General features: G+C 35.6%; 2 protein-coding genes across 3 annotated transcripts in view; one reads left to right on the top strand and one right to left on the bottom strand.

Annotated features, from left to right (window-relative positions):
- Positions 1-9,430: 9,430 nt before the first annotated feature.
- The window catches only part of slc5a3a (solute carrier family 5 member 3a), a 53,792-nt gene continuing 38,650 nt past the window's right edge, over positions 9,431-24,572 (bottom strand). For both annotated transcript variants that reach the window (XR_015475442.1, XR_015475443.1), the window contains one exon: positions 9,431-9,539. The gene's annotated coding sequence lies outside the window, so the exon portion shown is untranslated. The remainder of the gene's footprint in view (positions 9,540-24,572) is intronic.
- Positions 19,088-24,572, top strand: part of oxgr1a.2 (oxoglutarate (alpha-ketoglutarate) receptor 1a, tandem duplicate 2) — a 12,139-nt gene continuing 6,654 nt past the window's right edge. Inside the window, exon 1 of the mRNA XM_087234861.1 lies at positions 19,088-19,368. The gene's annotated coding sequence lies outside the window, so the exon portion shown is untranslated. The remainder of the gene's footprint in view (positions 19,369-24,572) is intronic.

Genomic DNA, 24,572 nt, shown 5'->3' with positions numbered 1-24,572 from the left:
TATATATAGCTATTGGGTGTAGGGTTTAAGTACTTTCCCCATTAGGCATGATAGTCAAAGTGTTTGTTAAAGTGCTATAAGCTAATAACTACACTGTAAACATGTATTCAATCAAAAATGCATGACAAAATGTGTTATTTTAACATATTACTTTTAGTATGAAGACTAGAAGTGCATAATTAAAAAGTAACGGCTGCCATTTTTAAAAGATAAGGCCTTTAGGGGTGGGTTTATCTACAATAAAATGTCAAAATCATGAAATCTCTGAAACACTAAACAGAACTATGGAAAATGTATGCAAATGTAATCATAAACCTGCTTGTTGGTAATCAAAGTGTTTGTTAAAGTGTTATAAGCTATTAACTACACTGTAAACATGTATACGATCAAAAAGGCATGACAACATGTATTACTTTAACTTATTATTTTGTGGTTGAAGATTGGAAGTGCATAATTGAAAGGTAATGGCTGCCATTTTCAAAATTAGGCCCTTAGGGGCAGGTTTATCAGCAATAAATGTTAAAAATCATGACGTCTTTGTGAAACATTAAACAATACAATAGAAAACATATGCAAAACGTAATCATCAATCTGGGGTGGGTTTACTTGAGATTATACTACAGCATTAAAATGGAAAAAAGTCTCTGTGAATTACTGAAGAGGAAAATTATATATGCAAACTACATGCAAAACATAATCATAAATCTGCGTGTTAGATATCTAGCTGTAGGGTGTAGAGTTCAAGTAGGGATTTTAGTGTTATAAGCTATTAACTACACTGTAAAAATTGAAATGATCTCTAAAAGTCATGACAAAATTTGTTTTAATGCTACTTTTTATACTCAAACTTTATTTATTTTCAGGTAGGCCTATAATTAATAAACCATTAGCTAACTTTTCCCTCAATAAACTCCTAAATTGCTTATTAATGAACTGAAATTTTTAATCATTTTACATCTTAATGATGACGTTACCATGTACATCTTTCCAAAAATTAAATTTTAATTATAATAAAAAATAACATAATAAAAATGTTACAATATTTACTATTGTTTTCATATGAAATTAAAACAAAAATATATATAATTTAAAAATAAATTATTTAATAATTAAAAAATAATTATTATAAATTGTGGGAAAACACTACAGCTTGCGTTGCATTATTCACTATTCATTATTTTTATATAAAATTAAAATATGAAAAATAAGATTTAATTGAAATAAAAATTCTATAATACTTTTTTGCAATATTTACTAGTTTTTGCAATTAAAACAAATATATATATATATATATACATATATATATATATATATATATATATATATATATATATATATATATATATATATAATTAATTAATTAAAAAACATATAATAATTAATTAATTAATAAATACATTAATTAATTAAATAACAATAATAATAATAATAATAAATTGTGAGAAAACACTACAGCCAAAAAGTCAAAATGTAAACTGATAAACACACTTGAAAAATGTAGTGTAAATACTGATAACTAGTTATTCAGTAATGTTAAATAAGGTATTTTATTCATATAACCTGAGTTTAATTTACATGTTAGCACTTTGGCAAAACGTGCTAAACATTATAATAGCAAATAATCAAACAAGAACCGCATAAAGCAATAAATGCTAAACTCTTACGGGCACATAATGAAGAAAACTAACAACCTTAAAGTGAAAACAGCCAATGCAGATAAGCTGCTTTGTGTTTTGCTTGGCGTTCCCTGTTGGAAAGAAATAGATGTAGGCTATAAAGATGTATTTGTTTCCCAGCTCATCTATTTCCACTTGAGAAATTGCATTTTTCTGGGGTTTCATCTATAAAATACCTCACTTTCTGAAGGTTTTGCATGGGATAAGAGACTGTTTGCACACTTTCCCATGCAGGGAACTGAAAAATCTTTTACTTTAGAAGCACAAACAGCTAATAATGAAAACAGCACCTATCTGAGGTAAGAATCGTGATGCATTAGCACTTGTGTAAAGCCAGGAGAAACTCATTAGGTTGGCAGATCTTCAATTAACTGGTGACTTAAATGGCAGCTTTAGTGAAATAAATCATCAGAAATATATATTGATAGATATTAGGTTATTTTTTGACTACATGCACTAAACCAGTGGTTCCCAACCTGGGGTCCGCGCCCCCCCAAGGGGGGCGCCAGAGTTCACAGGGGGGGCGCGGGAGAGGATACGTATTGAGGTAGAAAAAGGCATAAAAATGCTCCACTATTATAAAGGGCTTTGCAATTAATCGAAAATCCGATTTAGATTTCGGTTTCAAACGAGTATAAAAAAGCATTAATCGAGATAAATGTGAAAGTGTGCAGCACGATCACGCAGTCAGAAGCATGCGGCCGGCTAACATTCACTCTCATTCACACACTGAGACGAGCAGAGGAGCGCAGACATTTAGTCATCTTAACGTGAGCGCTTTAATGGTCAAATAGGTGTCAAAACGCGGTGTTTAGTGATTATTTACATTAACCCTCATTTGTGTAATAAACAAACGAGTTGAGGATCAAAAGACGTGAAAGAGAAACCATTAAAGATACAGCGCGCTATAATCCTTCTGCCGCCTGTTTTTATCATTATTAAACAAACATAACGAGAAAACCCTCACTGCTTTTGACTGAAGGAATGCTGTAGCTAAAGTGTTTTTACAGTGAAGATGCTTAAAGCACAGTTTGTTTCATATTTTTATTTTATTCTATTGTATTTATTTCTCTTTCCTTTGCAGGGTGGAAAATAACTGTATGTATACAGTTGAAGTCAGAATTATTAGCCCTCTTGAATATTAGCAACCCTTTTCCTGCCCAATTTCTGTTTCATGGAAAGAATATTTTATTAACTTATTTCTGAACATAATAGTTTTGATATCTCATTTCTAATTACTGAGATTTCTTTTTGTCTTTGCTATAATGACAGCACATAATATTTTACTAGATATTTTTCAAAATACAAGCATTCAGATTAAAGTGCAGTTCAAAGGCTTAATTGAGGTAATAAGGCAAGTCATTATAACGGTAGTTTATTCTGCAGACAATCAAAAATATATATTGCTTAAGGGGGCTAATAATATTGACCTTAAATTGGTTTCAAAATATTTAAACCTGTTTTTATTCAAGCTAAAATAAAACAAATAGAAGAAAAAATATTATAGGAAATACTGTTAAATTTCCTTTCTCTGTTAAACATAATTTGGGAAATATTTATAAAAAAAAAAAAAAAATCTCAGGAGCGCTAATAATTTTGACTTTAACTGGCAATGGTTTTGAATAATCGTGATTACAATTATGACCAAAATAATCGTGATTATGATTTTTCCCAAAATCGAGCAGCCCTACTATTATATATGTATGGGTTAGGGTTAAGTACCAAAAAAAAAATAATAATCTAAACACATGCGTAAAATTCCAACATAATAGTGAAAATAATTAAAATAAATAACTTTAAATAATTATTTAAATTTTGCTCACTCGCGCAATCTGCTTGTCAACGTGTCGTAAAGGCAAAATCAAAACAAAAATGGCAGACAAACGTAAATGCAGTGATTCTTCAGAGGCGAAGAAAAAGATTAGACAGTATGACAAAGCCTACCTAGATTTAGGTTTTATTGAAGGCCAAGACAAGTTAAAACTGATTAATTAATATTTTCTATACATACTACTATATATTAATATTACACAAACACACACACACACACACACACACACACACACATACATATATATATATATATATATATATATATATATATATATATATATATATATATACACACACACACACACACAGTACATATGTGTGTGTGCGTGTGTATTTATATGGTGGGGGGGCTCCAATGTTTGTATATGTTCATGGGGGGGGCCCCAAAGAAAAAGGTTGGGAACCACTGCACTAAACTGTGGGATACAGTGGGTAGCAATGTCACCTCACAGCAAGAAGATCGCTGGTTTGAGTCCCGGCTAGGCCAGTTAGCATTTCTGCGTGGAGTTTGCATGTTTTCCCCGTGTGTGTGTTTCCTCCAAGTCCACCGGTTACCCCGCCAGTCCAAACACATGCGCTATAGGGGAACTGGATTAACTAAATTGGCCTTAGTATATATGAGTGTGTGTTTGATTGTGAGATTGTATAAGTGTTTTCCAGTGCTGGGAAGGGCATCCGCTGTGTAAAACATATTTTGGAATAGTTGCCGGTTCATTCCACTGTGTCGAGCCCTGATAAAAGGGACTAAGCTGAAGGAAAATGAATGAATGCACTACAAAGACTAGAAGGTATTGATTTAAAGACCATTCATCATCACTGATTGAGGCTTAAATAGAGGAGATTTGTTTATGCGTAAGCAGAGATGCTGCACAGAAAATAGTAAGAGGTTTCTACAATGATCCGGAAGTCACTGATACTGTTATTTTCTCCAGTGCACACACAGGGCATGCGCTAATTCAATTATTAGTCAGAAGCCAGTGGCCTCATCAACGGCTGCCGGATTATGAGGTGGAAAATTACTGGACATTATCTAAATATTTAGATTTTATTAAAGCTAAAAGATGTTTGTAAATATTTGGTTTAAACAGTAAAAATCAGTCCAAGGCACTCGAACAGTGTAGAAAAATATTAAAAAGTATATTTTTTATATTTTAATATTTATATATAAATATTTTTTCCACATCTTTTGATTGAGCTACCTCTGAACACTTTTTGCATTGTTTGATTTTATTCGCATAAAAACAACACACCTTTTTTAACAATAATAATTTTAAGTTTCTATTTTTTGTTTTTAAATTACTGTTTATTTAATATTTATTTACTTTCTGACCATTTTAACATATTAAAATTATATTTATTTTTGATTCTATTAATATAAAAACAATTCTTGGTAAAATTACTGGACATTATCTAAATATTTAGATTTTATTCATGTCAAAAGATTGTAAATATTTGTGTGCTTGTTTCCTTTTAACTTGCTTTGGATATTTTCTTTAATTAGTTTCTTTTAAAATTTGCTCATGCTTTTATTCTAATACAATGTAGTAATATGGTAATATTGCATTAATTTTATATTTCACTTAAAGTGTAAGTTAATTAAGGTAGTCCAGGTTAAATAGCTAAATCTTGTTTTCTGAGTTTACATAAATTTTCCTCCACACTGTAATACACATACATACATACATACATACATACATACATATACATACATTACAGAAAACACTACTTTAAATAATTGTAATTTTTTTAAAATTAATAACTTATGAAGTTTGTAAAGTATTAACTAATGCAGTAAAACTTTTTAAATAATAACTTATTGCAATAAAATCTTCATAAAATAACAACCTTTATAACACAGTGGAGTTCAATGCTGAATACACTCAAGCAGCAGAATCTGCTTTTGACTTGAGTTGCTCACCAAAGTCTTTGTATTGTCAGGTGATTATTTGACACCATTTAATTAAAACATTTAATTTCAGTAAGCTTTTAACAATAAAACAAACAAACAAAGGGTTAGATTAAATTTCAATTGAGAATCCCGAAACATCCACATCATTCTTCCTTACTTCTCAGATGGGATAGAGGGCCAAATCAAAGGTTACTATGGGCCAGCTTTGCCCGCAGGCCCTAGTTTGGGCATCACTGCTTCAGATAAATTCAGCAGCTCTCCATAAAATGTGTTACAATTAAATGAACCAATAATAAATGTCAATGAAATATTAGTTTTTTTTAATTATAAACAGAAATTCAGCACTTCCTGATAAAGTTTGTGAAGTAATAAGCAGTAATAATAAGAACACGCAGAATAACAATAAACATTTAGCAAACAGATTTTTTTTTAATTGATCTAATTAAAATGATTTTTTTATTATGTTAAAATGGGCAAAAAGTAAATAAATATTAAATAAACAATTATTTAAACACATAATTTCATTTTAACTTAAATAAAAGTGATTAATTATTTTAAAAACATCAATACTGTGCAGTAAACTGTTATTTTTTGTGTTTTTTAGATAAGTATTATATAATTTTAATGTGAATAAATCTACATTTCCATCGATTTATGTGAAGCAAATCAGAAAACAGGATTTGTCTATTTAACTTACACAAACTTAATTAACTTAAACTTGAGTTATTATCAAAAATAATAAGCAGTATGTTCTCCACTCTTGGAGGATCTTCAATTACCGTCAATGTTGATGCATCCACTATTTCACATCCGTCCAATTATCGCACAGTGGCCTTAAATATGTCATTGCTTATTCTGAACCGAAGCAACAACAGCGCGGCGATTGTGCAAAAGATCTCAATCAGCATTCCTGAAAGCCATAACTGCTGAGCGAGACTTCCTCCCAAACCCTACCCAGCATGCACCAGCAGTCCACAAACATAAACACCATCACCGCCATCTCCTGCGGGACCAGCTTCTCGTAGGCAAAAATCACGCTGGAAAACATTGGTGAGATTTCTCAGGCAAACATTCCTTCCGTGCGGTGGTGAGGAGCTGCTGAACGCGGCCGTAATGAGCAAAGTGTGGTCTCTCGCCGGCATGTGAAATAGCATTGTTCAAGGAGGTGCAGAGAGACAAACTGCGGCTTATTATGTTGACTAAGAGTCTAAATAGACCTCTGAGATGAGCGCTAATTCCAGACTTCTGCATCATCCTCGGTTTTTGGCATGAGACGCTCCACCTTAAATGATCAACAGGAGTTTAAATAACACTGTGCTGCTAATTTTAAGAGCCATGAAATTTCAACACAGCACAAGTTAATTTTCCTTTTCCTTCCTTTATTCATCAGGGGTGGCCACGGTGGAATGAATCGCCAACTATTCCAGCAGCTGCAACCCCGTACTGGGAAATACCCACCCAGTTGGAAAAAATATATATAATTAAATGCAATTAAAATACACTTAAATACACGCAAATACATTTTTAGTGCATTGTTATTTTTGTTAAATAAAAGTTTGATGGTTTTACACTATAAATATACTAATTAAAGTATGTTTATACTTCAGTAGGACTTTAGTACACTTGACAAAAGTATACTAAATACCAGTATTACTTAAATAATATTTTAGTGTACTACAATAAAGTACACAACAGAAAAAACATCCAAAAGAGTTTTATTAGTGTGTTTTTCAAAAGTGTGCTTTAAACATTAGTTGATTTTTAGTACACTGTTTACATACTAATTCTAAGTTTAAAATAAGATAATTAATATATAAAAAATCTATTAGTAATGTATTGTAGTAGAAGTACATTTTCTCAAAAGTTGTACTTAAGTACACTTAATGTGAATGCATTATCACTAACACTTAAATTGATTTTGAGTGTGGTAATTTTAAGTTTACATTAAATTGACTTTATTAAAAATCTGTTAGTAATGTATTGTAGTAGAAGTACATTTTCCCAAAATACTTTTAATACAGTATTTAGCACACTTTTTTTAAAATCTTTTAATTAATAATCTTTTTTATTAATAATAAATTACTATTATACTTTAAATTAGTCATTCATATATTTAAATGTTTAAAAGTAGGGTTTAAGTGTATTTCTAATTGTAACTAGATATATATTTTTTAAAATACAGCTTTAGAATGTTAAAAGCAATTTCAAGGTGTCTCAAAATAGCACAGTTGAGTACACTTAGATGGTGTTAAGTTTATCTTAACATATACTTAATACTATCTTTTAGTAAATTAAGTACAAAATTAGTGTTCGAAAAATAGAGCACTTTTAGTACATTATATTAAAAAATATACTTAGTGTACTTAAATTTTATTTTAGCACACTTTTTTTCACATTTTGTATATTCTTTTAATATATTACTATTATGCTTTAAGCTATTCTTAAATATATTTATAAATGTTTAAAATTAGGGTTCAAACATATTGCTAGTTGTAACTAAATATATATATATATATATATATATATATATATATATATATATATATATATATATATATATATATATATATATTAAAATACAGATATAGTATGTTAAAAGCACATTTTAGTTCAATTTCAGGGTGTCCCAAAATAGCACAGTTGAGTACACTTGGATGGTGTTAAGTTTATCTTTACATATAATTAATACTATCTTTTAGTACATTAAGTATAAAATTGGTGTGCGAAAATAGAGCACTTTAGTACATTACTGAAAAGTGTACTAAGTATACTTAAATAAAGTGCATTTTAGTGCACTTTTTTTTTTTAACCTGGGCATGCTGTCATTCATTCACACTCATACACTATGGCCAATTTAGTTTATTCAATTCCTCTATAGCGCATGTGTTTGGACTGTGGGGGAAACCGGAGGACACAAACACGAGGAGAACATGCAAACTCCACACAGAAATGCCAACTCACCCTGCCGGGACTTGAACCAGCGACCTTCTTGCTGTGAGGCGACAGTGCTAACCACTGAGACACCGTGCCGCCCTACAAAAAATTAAATTGCTAATATATAATATTTGTCATATACTGAAATAAATGAGTTTAATTCATTTCGGAATAAAAAGGGGTGCAAAAGGTGAAGCGCTATGAATACTTTCCGGATGCACTGTACAACCAAAAATGCCTGCTTTTCTCCATCCCTGCAGAGATTTCACCTTCTATAACCTCATGCACATTTGCATCCCTGAAAACAAACATGTGCGAGTGAGGGAATGAGAATGCGACTCGGATGGCCATTTGGGGAGTTGTTTTGATGTGAGTTGAAGCTTCACTGGTGCTGAGATGTAAAGACGCTTCGCTGGTTAAGCTCTTCTGTCGAAAGGTCACCCGTCCGTGGCTTTGAGCTTTAAACGGATGCCACCAGCCCTCAAACCCAACACATCGATTCATAAAAATCCTACTACATTACAATCTGCGTGTGAATTTCATTTCAATTTCAGCGTGACCTTTTAGTAGTCCCCCAAAACACCCGCACACTGTCACTTACATTTGAAGCATTTTAATCCTATGGTAAGGAAAGGTATAATGTTGTTATTATAATAAGTAGGTCATGATATGTGAACGTCTTATTCTTAAGCTCACGTTTGCTATAAAGATAAAAACATTGCATTGTCAGCACTGCAACAAGACTGTGCAGGCATGTGTGAAAAAATGTTTCTGGCCTACGATGAGCAGTGCACATTTATCAATGTGTTTACAGCCTTGAAATCACAAGTCTGCAGTCTTTTGTTTCATGCTAAATATATTACAAGTCAGTTCTTTGCAGATATATGTACAGGCTCAAGCACTGTTGTGTGAAGGTTATTGCAACATAGGCTCATTCTGAAAGCTTAGCCCTATATGCAATTCTGGAGATTGTGTATTATGTAGCTAGAGGTGCGTATGGCAGCATTTGGTCTTTAAATCGAGTGCTATGGGGCAGTATGATGCCATTCATTTTCACGCTTACCAGCTGAACACTTACCTCCATGTGAACGGGTTTACCACAGATACCAGTTTGTCCAGAGGCTCGCCGTGTATGTCGGATCATTTAAGATGCAGAGCGGAGTTGACTGTAATGACAGGGGTCGAGTCTAGTGAAGAACAGTTCCAGAAAGCAGGTAAGACAAAAACAAAGGGCAAAAAATTAAATCAACAAGTAAATATCAGGGGGAGAATGTGCAACCCGGGCTCATTATGGAAACGCAGCCCCGCGGACGTTTCTGCGGGCCGCGAAATACGTGAGGTACGTATTGGAGCAGTTTTTGTTTTCGCAGATCCTTGAGAGGCCGATGTGCGCGCTTTTTCGAGTCTTGAGCGCCTCTCTGGAGCGCGCGCCGTTCACGCCCCCGCTGTTCTCGCACAAAAAGCCGCCGGAGGCCGCTGTGGAGCGACCGTTCGTCCAACCGGCTGAACGATCGACCGGGCGGCAGGCCGATCGGCCAACCTGGCCGCCCTCCTCTTCCTCCTCCTCCTTCCCTAAACCCAAGCGACGGTTTGCAAAAACCGTCCAGAAAAAAAATAGCAAAAGCCCTCATCTTTGATTTCGATGCATTTTCGTATCCCGCCGCGTTCTCGCACACAAACTTTCTGTTTTTCATCTTACCTGATTTCTGGAACCGCTCTTCCCTGGACCCCATCCCGCTTGTTTAAGCGGCCGGCTCCTCCTCCTCCGGGTCTCCGCTCTGCCGACGTAACGCTGCAAGCTAAGAAGACAAACTGGTTGCATCGGGAAAGCCCTCCACTCGTCGACCAGCGCCACACCTCCCCGCAGCGTTTGCTCGAGAAAAACTAAACGCGGCCGTACGTACCTCCGACCACTTAAATTGCGGTCTCCAGAAACGTCCGCAGGGCTACGTTTCCAGAATGAGCTTGGGTTAAGAATGTGGTAAAATCAGAAAACGTGGCCAAAATCAGGCGAGGGCTTTTTCTTTTTTTGGATTGGCTTTGAAAACACTATTGGTTGGGTTTAAGGAAGCGGGTGGGCGTAGATGGTCAATCTTGTTTTATAGTTGGTTCAGCTTAAGATATTCAGATATTCAGCTTAAAGTGCAATTTATCAAGGCTTAACTATGTTAATTAGGTTAACTAATTTGGCACGTCATTGGACAACAGTAGTTCGTTTTGTAGGCAATCGAAAAAAATAAGGGATCTAATCATGTTGATTTTAAGAGTTTTGTAGGGTTGGGCAAGCTACTTGAAAACTGTATTGAGCTAAGCTATTAGCTACTCTACTTAAAATATAGCTTATATAACTACACTACAAGCTAGCCCCTGGGAAATGTAGCAAGCTAAGCTAAAAGTTACATGACAAAGTAGCTAAGTTACATCTAAGCAATTTTTATTGCAACAAAATACATCTTAGCTATTTTTGCAATTGTCATTTTTAAATCAAAGCAACTTAAATTCAACTCAAACTTAGTGATCAATAAAACTGCTGTACCAAACAGAGACAAATTATAGTTACACATTTAAAATACTACAGTCATTTATAAAAGAAAGTATATAGGAATAAGCATTATATTGTATATATATTTATAATCATAATGATATATATAAATATAATGTAGTATCATTTGTAACTATATTAATAGTAATTACCATAGTATACTTTAGCCTTCACAATAAACTATATATATATATATATATATATATATATATATATATATATATATATATATATATATATACACACACACACAAAATTCCTCTCCCTCAGTCATCTTTCCATCAAGCAAATTTCTTATGTTAGCCTAATTGGTGGTGACACCACTAACCAGAGCGAGAGGTGGCAGTAACGCACCAAAAACATTTGTTGTCGACCACCGAAAAACAGGAGGAAAAAGAAATCGTCATTCTCTGCATCATATGGATTTACTTTCATCGGCTAGACACCGGCCTCACAGCTCTGTGAATATCAGTGCCGTCACTTATTGATCCGCGATCGGTAAATGTAGCTTGTTTATTTGTATTCTTTATTTATTCTTTATAGAATTTTCTGTGGACTCACACATCAATTCAGCAAGCTCCGACACAATAACAATTAAAAATAAGCAAACATGCAAAAGAATTGCATCAGTGTTCAACAGTCTGATTGACGCTGGGATAAAAGTGTGGACGCTACTCTGCTACTTGACCAAAATAAAAATAGCTTCCCTACTAAAAAGCTATTTGATTTAGAAAGTAGCGACGCTGCGGCCTTGCTACTGAGAAATATAGTTAAGCTACAAGTGTCACTACTTGGAGGAACAGGAACTGTCAGCAGCAAATATTATTTTAGGGTGGCACCCATGGTGGCCAATCAGATGTCAGGGGTGTCCAGTGCCTCTGTCACCCCTCTGGCTCCGCCACTGGTCATAAAGTAATGGACATGGTCCGCAACACTACTTAGGTAGGCTGTGGCGTTGACATGATGCCCAATTGGTACTAATGGAGCCAAAATGTGCCAAGAAAATCTCCCCCACACCATTACACCACCACCACCAGCCTGAACTGTTGACACAAGGCAGGATGGATCCATGCTTTCATGTTGTTGATGCCAAATTCTGACCCGACCATCTGAATGTGGCAGCAGAAATCAAGACTCATCAGATCACTTTTTGTAAACCCTTGAGATGGTTGTGCGTGAAAATCCCAGTAGACCAGCCCGTCTGGCACCAACAACCAGTTAACAAGCAGTTGGACAGGTGTACCTAATAAAGTGGTGCATAAGTGTACACTACTATAATATAGTTAAAAACAGAGTATTTACTATGGTATTTTGTATGTGAGACAATTGCTCGGAGCTCTATTTATTGTTTGTTCTCAGTTAGTTCTCAATATTTCAAGCCTCTCGCTCTGATAAGTGTGAATGTTGAAGGCACTGTGATGTTTCTCATTTTCATCTGAAGAGAGAGCGAGAGAGAGAGAGAGAGAGAGAGAGGGACTTTATGCAATCTGCCCTCTATAACCCTTCATGACACAACAAGACCCAGAATAAAAGATGGCACCGCTTCACTAAAAATGTGGATTTCGACATGCAGAAAGCCTGACAGACGCCTGAGAGGCTACAAGATGGTGTTCATTATGATAATAATTCCAATGGCATTCATAAAAACAAAATCTGAAAGCAGTGGCAGTACACATCTCTTTGTTTCAGAGCGATGCATTACGTCTGCACAAAGAAACTCTCCTGGACATGAAGTGCACTTATGAGAGAAGGTTTAATGACCACCATACAGGGCGACCCTCCAGAGACCAGCCAATCGATGGAGGAAGGAAATCATTGAAGGAATAGTTCAGCTCATTTACTCACTAAAGCCTTTTACTAGAGAAACAGAGAAGCCCTCATGCAGGCAAGGTTGAAAAATGACATCAAGTACCAAGGAAATATCATTGAAGTGTAATGAAGCAGGGTATTTTAAACTGAAGTAAGGGTCAGAGATGCGATAGTATTTGATTTATATCAGTTAAACGATTAAATTAGCTCACAAAGCTCACTCATTTGTAAACGATCTGATTGGATTTGGTTGTGAGTCAGCAGCTCACTGATTCGAATGATTCAGTATGTGATTCTCGAGTTAAAGAAACGATTCATTCAGAGAGTGTCTTCTGTTATTGACTCACTGATTCAAATATTGCACTCAGAGAGGGTCTGTTTTTAATGACTCACTGATTCAAATGATCCATTTAGAGCTAGTCTTCTGTTCATGACTCACAGATTCATATGATCCATGTACAGCAAATATGCTTCATGTCTCACTGATTTAAATGATCCATTCAGAGAGAGTCCTATGTTAACTCACTGATTTATATGTTCTGGTCAAAGTGAGTCTTCTATTAATGACTCACTGATTAAAATAATCTGTTCAGAACTATTCGCTGATTCAAATGATCCATTCAGAGCGTGTCTACTCATAGCAACTCACTTATTCAAATGATCCATTGACCAAGTCTACTGGTAATGACTTACTGATTCATATAATCTGTTCAGAACTACTCCCTGATTCAGATGAACCATTCAGAGCGAGTCTACAATTAACAACTCACTGATTCAAACAATCTGTTCAGAACTACTCGCTGATTCAGATGATCCATTTAGAGCGATTCTACTGTTAACAACTTACTGATTCAAACAATCTGTTCAGAACTACTCGCTGATTCAAATTATCCATTCAGAACGAGTCTACTGTTAACAACTAACTGATTCAAATTATCTGTTAAGAACTACTCGCTGATTCAGATGATCCATTTAGAGCGATTCTACTGTTAACAACTCACTGATTCAAACAATCTGTTCAGGACTACTCGCTGATTCAAATGATCCATTCAGACCGTGTCTACTCATAACAACTCACTTATTCAAATGATCCATTGGCCAAGTCTACTGGTAATGACTTACTGATTCATATAATCTGTTCAGAACTACTCCCTGATTCAGATGAACCATTCAGAGCGAGTATACAATTAACAACTCACTGATTCAAACAATCTGTTCCGAACTACTTGCTGATTCAAATGATTCATTCAAAACGAGTCTACTGTTAACTCACTGATTCAAATTATCTGTTCAGAACTACTCGTCAATTCAAATGATTCATTGAGTAAGTTTTCTGTTAACGACTCACTGATTCAAATAATCTGTTCAGAATTACTCACTGATTCAAATGATCCATTCAGAGTGAGTCTACTGTTAACAATATGTTTATTCAAACAATCCATTAACAACTCACTGATTCAAATAATCTGCCCAGAACTACCTCCTGGTTAAAATGATCCATTCAGAGCGAGTCTACTGTTAATGACTCACTGATTCATATAATATGTTCAGAACTACTCACTAATTCAAATGATACATTCAGAGCGAGTCTAGTGTTAATGACTCACTGATTCATATTATCTGTTCAGAACTACTCGTTCATTTAAATGATCCATTCAGAGCGAATCCACTGTTAAACACTCACTGATTCAAATAACCTTTTCAGAAGTACTTGTTGATTCAGAGCAAGTCTACAAAAACGACTCACTGATTCAAATTGTTTGTTCAGAACTGCTCGTTGATTCAAATGATTTATTGAGTGAGTTTTCTGTTGACGACTCACTGATTCAAATAATCTGTTCAGATCTACTCACTGATTCGAATTATTCAATCTGTGTGAGTTTACTGTTAATGACTCACTGATTCAAATAACCTGTTCAGAACTACTCACTGATTCAAATGATCCATTCAGAGCGAGTCTACTGGTAACAACTCACTGATTCAAATTGTTTGTTCAGAACTACTCACTGATTCAAATGATTTGATCTGTGTGAGTTTACTGTTAATGACTCAATGATTCAAATAACATGTTCAGAACTACATACTGATTCAAATAATCCATTCAGAGCGAGTCTACCGTTAACGACTCACTGATTCAAATCAGAACTAATCTCCAGTTAATGATTTGGTGATTTTTACACAGTAATCAAAAATTTGTCAAAACTTGAGAGCCTAACATATGTTATTAATGCTGAAATTTAAGATTTATTAAAGAGTTATTGTCAAAAACATGCATGATCAGGTCATGACCAATTGTTTTGCTTCATAAGACGTCAATGTATCGCCAGGAGCCGATATCTTTTATTTATTTATTCATTTTGTAGCATTAACTTGCATGATATGAATCACCAAAGACAATTGCTAAAAATAAAAACAGCTCAATTCTGAATTAGAAAACAGGTCAAGTATACCATATTGACAGCGTGAGTGTGAGTAAATAAACAGCACAGTTTTATTTCTGGGTGAACCGTCACTTTAACTAGTTTGCTCTCAGGACTACAGTATGATAATTGTTCTCCGGTGTATTGTTTCCTCATCTAGAACCCAGCAGCAGCATGTTGTTTGTGGTTTGTTTCTGAATCCTATATATTGTTTTCTTCACATCTGCTTTGGAAAACAGTTTGACCTTGGTGATCTCGCTGGCAGCGTTTGAGACGAAACCACTTCTAAAGTAAAACTAGCGCACTAGCCCACGCACACTGACAGCAAAATATGCATCCTTTGGGTCATCTCCTTCATTTAATCCAAAGAAAGTCTACTTTTAATGAGTTTGCGAATGGACATGATTGCCTCTAACTCTCAGCTGCGTCTGGATCAGTTTGGAAAGATGCTTCCGTTCACATCAATATCTTTCTTCTTTAGAGATGAGAGTGACGTCTTTATATTGTAATCAGTTTGCTGTTTGTTTCTGCTCTCCATCTTCCAGTCTCACAATGGCAAGCAAATGAAGCTGAATTTCTACAGTGATTGGTTGTTTCTGTTCTCACATACAGTTGAAAGCAGAGGTTTACATACACTGTATGAAAAGGCACATAACCATAACCAGTTTCCATACAATACGATTATTCTGCCTCTGAAAAAGCTCAGATGATGATGTCAAGGTTTTGGAAGTTTCTGATTGGCTAATTGACAACATTTAAGTTAACTGGAGGCACAACTGTAAAATAGTATTGAAGGAAAAGCTCAAACACACTGCTTCCTTGTGTGACAACATGATAAATCAACAAGCCAGAATCAACAACAAAGCCAGATTAAGATTTGCTAAATGACTCTGGGGAAAAAGACTCATGTTTGGAGACATGTCCTGTGGTCTGATGGAGCTAAGATTGAACTGTTTGGCCATAATGACCAGTGTTACATTTGGAGGACAAAGGGCAAAGCTGACAAGCCTAGGAACACCATCCCAACTGTGAAGTATTTGGGCGGCAGCATCATGTTGTGGGGCTGTTTTGCTGCAGGAGGGACTGGTCCACTTCACAGCATAGATGGCATCATGAAGAAAGAACATTATGGAGAAATACTGAAGCAACATCTCAAGACATCAGCCAGGACATTAAAACTTGGCCACAAATGGGTCTTCCAAACAGACCATGACCCTAAGCATACTGCCAAATGAGTTCAAATGTGCTTTAAGGACAACAGAGTGAATGTTTTGGAGTGGCCATCACAAAGCCCTGATCTAAATCCTATAGGAAATTTGTGGGCAGAGTTAAAAAAGCTTGTGCGAGCAAGACAGCCTACAAATCAGACTCAGCAATTCTGTCAGGAGGAATGGGCCAAAATTCCTGCACACTACTGTGAGAAGCTTGTGGAAGGAGACCCAAAACATTTGACCAAAGTTATACAGTTTAAAAGCGAAGCTAAAACAGTACCAAGGAAGTGTGTGTAAACTTTTGACTGTTCTAGAAATTAATAAAAAATTCACAAAACAAAAAATTCTCTCATTATTCTGGCATTTAGCAAAAGGAAATTGTTTAGGTAATCCTGACACACCTAAAATAGTAAACGTTTAGTCTGATTTACCATCAGACATTTTTTAAAAAAATGGTTATGCTCCTTTTTAGAGTGTATGTGAACTTCTGGTTACAATTGTACATGTAGAAACAATACATATAACCTAATATCACACATTATTATGTGATTCAGATTTATTGATTCCTAAAACCAATCCAGGCTCATTCTGAAAATGTTCATCTACTTTAAGGAACATGCACTATAGGAGAATTGATTAACTAAATTGGCCATAGTGCATGTGTGTAAATTGGTGTGTATGGGTGTTTCCTAGTACTTAGTTAAAGCTGGAAGGACATTCGCTGTGTAAAACATATGCTGTGATAAATGGTGGTTCATTCCGCTGTGGCGACCCCTGATGAATAAAGGGGCTAAGCCTAAATGAATATCTATTTAACTCACTATTTACACTCTAGTTTCAAACCTTAATGAGTTTCTGTTAAACACAAAAGAAGATATTTTGAAGAATGCTGGTAACTGGTACCCATTGACTTCCATAGTAGGACAAAAAATACTATGGAATTCAACCAATTACCAACGTTTACCAATCCTTTCATTGTGTTTTTTTGTCAAGAATTTTTAGATGAACGATCACTTTAATAAGCAAAAGCTCCTTTTTCCACTTTAAGGAACCTTTTGTTGAATGAAAATGTTCCACTGATGTTAAATGATAGCTATTATTTCCAGTACTTTCCCCATTATAAAAGTCACAAGATGATAAAAAGAGATGTGAGATGGTTTTGAGACAGAGCCAGGAAACAGAAACTAAAGGGAATAAAGTGCAGTACAGGTGGAATATCAGTCTCTGCGCTGCTGATTAGAGCAGTCGATTAGATTGATTGAGACGCTCCACCTGTGCATTTAACCCCTCTGGAGATTTGCACACATCCATTTGCTGATGGATGGAGGGATTTCCAGCCGCTGTCGATGACCTGGATTGAGACTTAACCGGCGATGCAATATCAGAGAATAGCTGAGCATCAGAAGTGGGAATCATTGAACCCAGAGGAGCTTGGGGAACACTTCAGGACTGCTCAAATGCTGCGTCACAACTAGTTTTGTCACGATTACCGATTTTAAGATAAACCACGGTAAAGTTATTGATGATTAGTATTAGTGTTTATTATCATTAAAACCATGATTGATTATAGCGATTTTGAAAATTGACTTAAAATCCTGTAACATTGTGATTATAGGTCATCGCTATAGCCTGCAATGTAAATGCATAAAAATAACAGCTCATTATGGACATGTACCCCTGTATACATTTCTAGAGAGAGAAAAATGCATCCCAGGAGCTACGTTTTTTTTCCAATTTCTGTTTTTGCAAATGCACCAGAGGCTGCTGTGTACGATTCTTCATATCTCAAATTACTCGACTCAATTAATTGACCCAAGTACACCCACTTCCCTAAACTCAACCGATAGTGTTTTCAAAAGCAATCCAGAAAAAGAAAAGCCCTCGCCTGATTTTTTCATGCTTTCAGATTTTACCACGTTCTCACTCTGTTATTTACGCCTTAATTTTATGTTTTGGATTTTGTTTTTTTCTGCTTTCTGGAACAATTCTTCCCCAGACCCAAACCCTGTCATCGCAGTGAACTCCTCTCTGTGTCTCAAGTCCGCTGACGTACAGGGTGAGCCAATTGGGCAAATTGGGCAAACCCTACACACACTCAACTATAGGTAATAATAATAATACTGAACCACTGAAGACAGACTTTAGCTGAGGCAAAGAGCAAAACAACATTTCAGATGTTTTACAATGTGCCAGAAATGCTGGTTAGTCCATTATTGCGTCCCATCACACACATTCCTATTGCCAAATCATCTGTTAAAACAAAATCACATGACTTTTAATCCACATACTGGAATTTTTTATAAATGCGCATAAAAATAGCTGGATAGAAGCATAACTAATGGCTGCTTTTTCCAACATTCTTCAGAATGTTTTTTTTTTTGTGTTCATCAGTAAATTAAAACATGTTGCATGTGAGTAAATGATGAGGAATGTTTCTTTTCAGGGTGCACTGTCTCTTTAAGGAAGGTAGTCAAATCAATTAGTATATTTAATGAATGCTGCTTTAAATTTGATTGAAGACATGAAATTTGTAATGCTCGTTGCATCCAGAAAGCAAACAAGTTCCTTATTGCAACCAGCAAAATTTGTTTTTAATACAATGCTTTAGAAGTATTACAATGCTATTTTTGTAGTGCAGAGCATTGAAGCTGTTAAGACGCAGTGTGTATTCTTGCGAAAGGAGAAGTGTGATCTCTTGTCATCTTTTATATTAACCACAATGACTCTATACATGTCTTCCTAACAATAGCTTCATGCAACTTTAGTCTTAAGCTTAACGTAACCAAAAAAGGATGTCTTTACACTAAGGAAAACATTGTATCCGGTTATATCTACATGAAACTCGCAGTGAAGACTTTCGTTATTTTGATTATTTGAACTAGACTATTAAATCGAAGTAATTTCATAAGTTCTTACTTAATAATCTATTATTATTTTAACCTAAATTTCCTCTCATAGAGCCTCAAGAAGCTGATTCTGTCTGAATATATACAGACACCACCCAAAATTGCTGGACATCGTTCTCTGTCAGGAGGTAAGGACAAGTTCCCTCAAATTCTCTATTCGAAATCTCTATTAATAAACCATTAACTTTGACTTTTAGCTTAATAAACTACTGATTTGCTGCTTATAAATGCACGTTAATCTATTAGTTGTGTCTAGGTTTAGAGAATATGCCAGAATATGTTATATTTAAGTACAAATAAACAGCCAATATCTTAATTATATGCATGCAATGAACCCTAGTATAGGAATTGGTCCCTATACTAAAGTGTTAGCAATTATTTTAATGAGAACGTGACCTTTTTGGATTGTAGAAATGTAGATTAGAGGATTTGGTTGTCCGTGCGGTATAGAAACATTGGATTTGATGTAATTCCTGAGATGGAGGAGTGAGTGTCTTTAATGTGTGGCCGGTGCAGATCTCTACAGTGTCTTAAAGCTCCATCGCTGTGAAATATTAATGCAGCTGCCGCAGACCCAATGATCACCATCAAATAAGAGGAACAGACCACTGCAGGAGAGACTCGTATCTGCATACTACACTACTCGATACACGCTTGGAGACAGGCTGAACTCATTCAGATTTATTCAGAACAGCACATTAGAATATTAAGTATGATCTGGTTACACGGTAAAACCCTGTTATTATTGTCTTGCTGTAAAATTATGGCCAAAACATTGGTAGTTTAATCTATAGTAGGCTTAATGACAAAATATTTAATAATATAGCCATTTATAGAAGTTATATAGGTAGATGGATGGACAGAGAGAAAGGCTGATTACCAGAGCAATGGATGAATGAATAGATGGATGGATGGCTAGAAGAAAAAACAGAATAATACAGCACAGTGGCTGGATGGGTTGATGGATAGAACAATGACTGATTGGATGAACAGACTGAAAGATAGAATGACATTTTGTTGATGGACGGACAGATGGATGGATAGAACAAATTTACATTAAAATATAGTATAGACTGAAAAAGATAGAAAGATGCAACAATGGATGGATGGATAGAACAAAAGAATCAGAAACGGACAGATTAATGGATGCATGGAGGATGGATGCGTGTACAGCAAATTAATAAAATGACAGTATGCTGATGGATTAATGGAGGGATGAACAGAATGACAGCTTGCTGATTGGTGGATGGATGAATGGGGGAATATTAAAATGATGGATGGATGGAGTGTACATTAAAATATAAAATGGATGGACAGACTGATAAACAGAAAGATACAATAGTGGATGGATTGATGGATGGACAGAGAGATGGATGGAGAGATGGATGGAAAAAATTGAACAAAATTATAGATGGATAGAATTTTATTTTAATTACATTAATTAAAACATAGGGTGGATTGATAGACTGAAAGACAGAAAGATACAACAATGGATGGATGGATGGATGGATGAAACAAATGTAAGAATCTAAAACTGATAGAATGATAGATATATGGATGGATGGATGGAAAAATGGATAGATGGATGCATGTACAGCAAATTAATAAAACGAGAGCATCCGGATGAATGGATCAATCAACAGATACAATAGTGGATGGATGGATAAAAGGATGGATGGATAAAACAACAGATACACTAATAGATGGATAAATGGATGGATGGATGGGTGGATGGATGGATGGATAGATGAATGGATGGATAAAACAACAGATACACTAATAGATGGATAAATGGATGGATGGATGGATGGATGGATGGATGGATGGATGGGTGGATGGATGGATGGATAGATGAATGGATGGATAAAACAACAGATACACTAATAGATGGATGGATGGATGGATGGGTGGATGGATGGATGGATGGATGGATGGAGAAAACAACAGATACACTAATAGATGGATGGATGGATGGGTGGATGGATGGATGGATGGATAGATGAATGGATGGATAAAACAACAGATACACTAATAGATGGATGGATGGATGTATGGATGGATGGATGGGTGGATGGATGGATGGATGGATAGATGAATGGATGGATAAAACAACAGATACACTAATAGATGGATGGATGGATGGATTGATTGATAAAACAACAGATACACTAATAGATGGATGGATGGATGGATGGATGGATGGATGGGTGGATGGAAGGAATAGATGAATGGATGGATAAAACAACAGATACACTAATAGATGGATGGATGGATGGATGGATGGATGGATGGATGGATGGATGGATGGGTGGATGGATGGATTGATGAATGGATGGATGGGTGGATGGATAGATAGATGAATGGATGGAAAAAACAACAGATACAATAGTGGATGGATGAGTGGATGTATTGATGGGTGGATAAAACAACAGATACACTAATAGATGAATGGATGATAAAACAACAGATACAACTTTGGATGGATGGATGGATGGATGGATGAACGGATGGATAAAACAACAGATACAATGTTGGATGGATAAATAGATGGATGGATGGATGGATGGATGGATGGATGGATGGATGGATGGATGAAATATAGAAAGATGGACGGAGTTATAAAATGAGAAATGGACAGATTTCTACACTTGTTTAACCCATCACTCATTTTTGTCCTGATCAGTCCAGTTCAGTTGCTATGGTAATAGTTTCATATCATTATTTCATGTATTAATATATTCACATATCCGTCTAAACAAACACATGTATATATATATATATATATATATATATATATATATATATATATATATATATATATATATATATATATATATAAGCGGAATGAACATTTATTTATATTTAACCCCAGAAATGCTGCATGTGAGCTCTACTGTGTGTGTGTGTGTGAGGGATTCACCAGCTCCTGAATCACAGCAGGCGTGGGTGTGTATAAGAGTGTGTGACCCCGCAGTCAGTGTTTAACTGCACATACAGACAGAGTGAATACAGACAGACTGAAGACACGAGGAAAACACTGGCTGCTAGGTGGGCAGAGATGCTCGAACAACAGCAGAAGAGAGATTTTTTTCTGTGGCTGGCAACAGCGAGGGCGTGAGAATGAAAAAAAGAAAAAACAGAGAGGAGACTTACTGGAATGAGGAGGAAAGCCAATGGCAAAGCAGCCCACGCAACACCTACATCCCCCATCAGGCACACACACACACACACACACACACACACACACACTCACGAACACTGACAGACATTCAGAGACACGACCAAGTGTGCACTTATATTCTACATGCATACAGATTTATAGATGTAAGCACATTTGATCCCCTGTATTGCACCGCACGTTACTAGCAGACCTCGAGTCAAGAGAATGTGGAAGGAATATTTGATGATGGGCTGCCAATTTATAATCAGTGTACATTATTTTCTAATACTTCAATAACCCAGAGGGAATTATTCTGCTAATACTCTTCCCACAGTTAAAGCCACTGTTGAGATGTTGCATTTCACACATTTAAGCTGGTTTAAGCTGCTTCTTGCAGGTCATAAGCTAGTTTTAGCTGTTTTTTTTGCAGGTCATGAGCTAGTTTTAGCTGGTTTTTGCAGGTCAGAAGCTGGTTTTAGCTGGTTTTTGCAGGTCATGAGCTGATTTAAGACGATTCTTGCATATCATGAGCTGGTTTAAGCGGGTTTTTGCAGGTCATAAACTAGTTTAAGCTGGTTTTTGCAGGTCATGAGCTTGTTTAAGTTGATTCTTGCAGATCATTAGCTTGTTTAAGCTGGTTATTGTTAGTCATGAGCTGGTTTAAACCGGTTATTGCAGGTCATGAACAGGTTTAAGCTTGTTCTTTGATGGTTTAAGTTCACTTTTGCTAGTTAAAGCTGGTTCTTGCAGGCCATGAGCTAGTTTAAGTTGGTTCTTGCTGGTTTAAGATTGTTTCTACCTGGTTTAAGCCGTTTTTATTGGCTTAATATTGCTCTTTGTGGGTTTAAACTGGTTCCTGCAGGTCATGAGTTTATTTAAAATTGTTCTTTGCAGGTTCTTGCTGGTCTAATCATGAGCTAATTTTAAGGTGCATGGTTATGAGCTGGTTAAACTGTTTTTCTTTTTCTATGACCCAGTGTAAACCAGCAAATAACCATCTTAAACCAGCTTACGACCTGCAAGAACCAGCTTAAGCTCATGGAGCAAAAAAAAAAGCTTAAAACATCTCATGTCCAGCAAGAACTGGTTTAAACCAGCTTATGATCATATTATAAAAGCTCATGATCATCTTAACCAGCTTATGACCATCTTAAACCAGCTCATGATCATCTTAGCCAGCTTATGACCATCTTAAACCAGCTTATGATCATCTTATACGAGCTTATGACCATCTTAAACCAGCTTATGACCATCTTAAACCAGCTCATGATCATCTTATACGAGCTTATGACCATCTTAAACCAGCTTATGACCATCTTAAACCAGCTTATGACCATCTTAAACCAGCTCATGATCATCTTATACGAGCTTATGACCATCTTAAACCAGCTTATGACCATCTTAAACCAGCTTATGACCATCTTAAACCAGCTCATGGTCATCTTCAACCAGCTTATGACCATCTTGAACCAGCTTATGACCATCTTAAACCAGCTCATGGTCATCTTAAACCAGCTTATGACTATCTTAAACCAGCTCATGGTCATCCTAAACCAGCTAATGACCATCTTAAACCAGCTCATGGTCATCTTAAATCAGCTCATGATCATCTTAAACCAGCTTATGACCATCTTAAACCAGATTATGACCATCTTAAATCAGCTCATGATCATCTTAAACCAGCTCATGATCATCTTAAACCAGCTTATGACCATCTTAAATCAGCTCATGATCATCTTAAACCAGCTCATGATCATCTTAAACCAGCTCATGATCATCTTAAACCAGCTTATGACCATCTTAAACCAGCTTATGACCATCTTAAACCAGCTCATGATCATCTTAAACCAGCTCATGATCATCTTAAACCAGCTCATGATCATCTTAAACCAGCTTATGACCATCTTAAACCAGCTTATGACCATCTTAAACCAGCTTATGACCATCTTAAACCAGCTCATGACCATCTTAAACCAGCTTATGACCATCTTAAACCAGCTCATGATCATCTTAAACCAGCTTATGACCATCTTAAACCAGCTTATGACCATCTTAAACCAGCTTATGACCATCTTAAACCAGCTCATGACCATCTTAAACCAGCTTATGACCATCTTAAATCAGCTCATGATCATCTTAAACCAGCTTATGACCATCTTAAACCAGCTTATG

The sequence above is a fragment of the Danio rerio genome, chromosome 1 (assembly GCF_052040795.2).
Source record: "Danio rerio strain M-AB ecotype USA chromosome 1, GRCz13ab, whole genome shotgun sequence".
NCBI classification, from domain to species: Eukaryota; Metazoa; Chordata; class Actinopteri; order Cypriniformes; family Danionidae; genus Danio; species Danio rerio.
The sequence above is the reverse complement of the archived record's forward strand: the minus strand, read 5'-3'. Positions and strand labels throughout refer to the sequence as shown.